This window comes from Meles meles, chromosome 15 (genome assembly GCF_922984935.1).
Source record: "Meles meles chromosome 15, mMelMel3.1 paternal haplotype, whole genome shotgun sequence".
Taxonomy (NCBI): domain Eukaryota; kingdom Metazoa; phylum Chordata; class Mammalia; order Carnivora; family Mustelidae; genus Meles; species Meles meles.
Window position 1 is genome coordinate 66,277,163 of NC_060080.1, and position 4,704 is coordinate 66,281,866.

Here is a 4,704-nt window from a genome sequence, read left to right on the forward strand (position 1 = left end):
ACCCTAGCCAAAGGCAGAGTCTTTAACCCACTGAGCCACCCAGGTGCCCCTGGAATTGTCAGATCTTTTTCACGTGTGCATTCCAATCATCACTCAGTCATACTTTATGTGTTACCCTGAGCTACTACATTATTCCCATGTTAATGATTATAAAGAAAACATTTTAAGGTGGGATTGTGGATAAACAAAATCGTCCCTATAATTTTCTAGATCTGAACCAAGAATTCATTAAACATTTTGTGAAGATTCTGTTTGTGATTAAGATGAAGGGAATCTGTCTTATTGTCATTGTGAGTGTGCCGTTCGGTCATGTCAAGACAAAAACTGACAAAGCATTATGACCCATTTGAAGCTGAGAGTTATATTAAAATCCAGGCTTGCTTTCGCTTAACTAATCAAGAATAATGTTATTTAAACCTTTTTTTTTTTTACTCTGAAAAACCCTGGATGGATAGGTAGATAAGTAAGAAGTGGATGGAGTCAAAATCCAACACCAATATATTTTCTATCTTCCTAGAGATGATAGTTTATTCTAATATCTTGTCACTCAATAAATGGATCTTCTGGTGGTGGGGGGGAAACCTCATACACAAAATAAAAATTAGCCTGGACCCAGATTTAAAATTTACTGACAGCAAATGTTACCTTAAGAAACCACATTCTTGCCTCCCCGCCCCCGACCGCGGAGCAGCACCATGTTGGTGCCGGCGGCCAAAGTCAGTAAAAAGGAGCTCAACTCCAACCACGACGGGGCCAACAAGACCTCAGAAAAAGAACAGCAAGAAGCAATTGAACATACTGATGAAGCACAAAATGAAATAGACAGACTTATTGAACAAGCCAGTGAGGAGATTTTGAAAGTAGAACAGAAATATAACAAACTCCGCCAACCATTTTTTCAGAAGAGGTCGGAATTGATCGCCCAAATCCCCAATTTTGTCACCATCCACAGTGTCTGCACTGCTTGGGGAGGAGGATGAAGAGGCGCTGCGTTATCTGACACGACTTGAAGTGACAGAGTTTGAAGATGTTAAATCAGGTTGCAGAATAGATTTTTATTTTGATGAAAACCCTTACTTCGAAAATAAAGTTCTCTCCAAAGAATTTCATCTGAATGAGAGTGGTGATCCATCTTCAAGGTCCACTGAAATCAAATGGAAATCTGGAAAGGATTTGACGAAACGTTCACGTCAAACACAGAATAAAGCCAGCAGGAAGAGACAGCATGAGGAGCCAGAGAGCTTCCTCACCTGGTTTACTGGCCACTCTGATGCAGGCGCAGGTGAGCGAGGAGAGGTCATCAAAGATGATGTTTGGCCAAACCCATTACAGTACTACGTGGTTCCCGATATGGATGACGAAGAAGGGGAAGCAGAAGAAGAAGATGATGATGATGATGATGAAGAAGGATTGGAAGATATTGATGAAGAAGGAGATGAGGATGAAGGTGAAGAAGATGAAGATGATGATGAGGGGGAGGAAGGAGAGGAGGATGAAGGAGAAGATGACTAATGGAACACTGATGGCTTCCAACCTTCCTTTTTTAGTTTTCTTCAGTCCCTGGGAGCAAGTTGCCGTCTTCTTTTTTTTTCCTTTTTCTTTTTCTTTTCTCCTCTCGTGCTCATTCGCCCTGTTTTTTGAAGTCTCCTTTTTCTCTCCCTTTATACCATGGTTCTCAGCTTATTTTGGGGGGAAATACCTTGAGCAGAATACAGTGGGAAAAGAATCTCTACCCCTTTTTGTTCCAAATTCATTTTTGTCCCTTCCTGTCTCAACAAAAACAAAAACGTTACGGAATCAACACCACTGTGCTCTGTGGGAAAAAAGAAAAACCTTCTGCTCCCTTAGCTCTGCTGGAAGCTGGAGGGTGCTAGGCCCCTGTGTAGCAGTGCGTAGAATTCTAGCTTTTTTCCTCCTTTCTCTGTATATTGGGCTCAGAGATTACACTGTGTCTCTATGTGAATATGGACAGTTAGCATTTACCAACATGTACCTGTCTATTTTCTCTTGTTTAAAAAAAAGAAAAAAAACGTTAAAAAATGGGGTTCTAGAAAGTCAGCAAAGGGTGGGTTTGAGATGTTTGGGTGGGTTAAGTGGGCATTTTGACAACATGGCTACTCCTTTGGCATGTTTAATTGTGATGTTTAACGGACATCCTTGCAGTTTAAGATGACACTTTCAAAATAAAACTCTCTCCTAATGATGACTTGAGCCCTGCCACTCGATGGGAGAATCAGCAGAATTTGTAGGATCTTATTTGGAATTGACATTCTCTATTGTAATTTTGTTCCTGTTTATTTTTAAATTTTCTTTTTGTTTCACTGGAAAGGAAAGATGGTGCTCATTTTTAGACGTTAAAAGTGTGCAAGTTGCTTTGTAACAATAAAACTAAATGTATACCAAAAAAGAAACCACATTCTTTAATCCTACTGTAATGGATATAGTAATAAAACAGATGTGATTTTTCAGCCTATTAAACACACATCAATACAAAAGTGAGGCATGCTGGTAATTAGACAAAAGGTGACTTAATCCAAGGCAAAAAGTTTGCAGTTAACATTTGGAGAGCAGTATTTTTCAATGGTTGGTTATTATTTTAAGGTGCCATTAAGATTTACAAAAGTACATGACTTTTTGTTAAATGTGCACTTGCAAGTCCACTGACCACCTGTTAACTTGAACTATTGGCATCTTTGATATAATCTTTTGTTGTGTTATGTAGATTACTTGAGTTTCAATGAACAGCCTATAAGATCGGATACGTTTAAAACTCATAAATGAAGCTAATGTGAAAAACATTAAGAAATCAATGTTTATGTCTTGCTTTTTTTAAAAAAATGATAACCCTGTCTACATCTGTCTTCATTCACTGCCCTGTCTATATTCACTTCTCCAAATATGAGACATAAACCTCGTTTATATCACATATTGTTATGGACTGAATGGGTCGTCCCAAATTCATACATCAAAGCCCTAACCCCAGTGTAGCTAGGGGTGTACCCCACTTTTGGAAAGTTCTCGTTACACCACTTCACTTTTATGAAAGACCTACATTAGTACCTGTTTTCACCAGCTAAAAAAAATCCAAATAGACTACACACTGTTATGAAAAAAAAAGCAGTTATTGTACTAATGCAGGTGTTTTGTAAAAGCGAAGTGGTATAATGAGAACTTCCCAAAAGTGGGGTATAGTCCAAGCTTCATGTCATTTTAGCTTCCAAAAGGTTTCACAGGAACACTCTACTTTTGAATAGCTGAGGAAAGCTGTATTTGGAGATGGGGCCTCTGAGGAAATAATTAAGGTTAAATGAGGTTATAAGACCGATACCCTGATCCCATAGGGTCTTAGCATTCTTTCTCCTCCAAAACACAAAGAAGAGGTCATGTTGATACAAAAGGCAGCTGCCTACAAACCAGAAAAAGAGCCCTACAAGAACTGAACTGGCCAGGACCTTGATCTTGGACTTCTAGCCTCTACAACTATGAGAAAATAAATTCCTGTCGTTTAAGACATCTAGTCTACAGTATTTTGTTACGGTGGCAGAAGCAGACTAATAAATAATCATTTCATGTAATTTGTATGTTTTATTGGTACTGTGCACCAAATTTGATTAAGATATTAACTGCTTGGCTTCTACTAAATATATAAGCTTCTTCTACTATCTAGACTTTGAATTCATTCTGCATATTGGGAATTATGAGTAGATGGCATTTGAGCTACCATGCTCCATTCCTAAATGAGCGGTAGATTACTGACTGATCACAGCATTCATTCCTATGAATCTACACCACATGTTATAATACTTGTCAGCAATCCAAGCAGTCACCATCAATAGATAGATACATTTAAATTGATCTGTTTGCCATTCATGTATTAGACTATAAACCCACTGAGTGCTTGGATATTATCTTATTTCCTTTCGACAGTCTAAAAACCTCCATGTGATAAAAGCTGAGTAAATTCTCACTGAGTTAAATAAACTGCATCCTAAATATAAGCCTTCTAAAGATTTTTTTTTTTTTTTATTTGACAGAGAGAAATCACAAGTAGGCAGAGAGGCAGGCAGAAAGAGTGAGAGGGAAGCAGGCTCCCTGCTGAGCAGAGAGCCCAATGCGGGACTCGATCCCAGGACCCTGAGATCATGACCTGAGCCGAAGGTAGCAGCTTAAACCACTGAGCCACCCAGGTGCCCCCTAAATATAAGCCTTCTATAAAGAAAATTCCCTACACAGGAGCTTTGGGTCCTGAGTCAAAATAAACTTGTCTTGACTCTACACAAATGCAGGGGAAAGAGAGCAGGTTGTGTACTTTTAACTTTGATGGAATTTTTAACAAGTATGAATAATGAGTCATAATAATGATCATCATAATTCATAACAATAATGCATAATTCATAATAATGATTGGCTCGTTATGCATCATTATGGAGGAAGTTCAAAGCTGGAAGACGCAAGGCACAAAGGATTGGAAAGCCCAGTCCCTTGGCTTGAGGAACCCCCCATCTAGTTGAGGTAGCAGGTGCTTACACATGAAAATCCCACTCACAATACGAATAGAATGTGATAAGGGTCACTGCCAAGTGGATGGTTTTGACAATAGGAGCATAAGCATTCAGAAGAAGGAAGGAAAGATTTTTCCTTTAAGGTTAAAAAGAAATTTGATAGATGAGCTAATTCCGGCAGAGTTCATTTATTTTTCCTCTG

The 4,704-nt window shown here is 38.7% G+C and overlaps 1 pseudogene; it reads left to right on the forward strand.

Annotated features, from left to right (window-relative positions):
• Nucleotides 1-686: 686 nt before the first annotated feature.
• LOC123925940 lies at nt 687-2,024 on the forward strand (annotated as a pseudogene).
• The last annotated feature ends 2,680 nt before the right edge of the window (nt 2,025-4,704 follow it).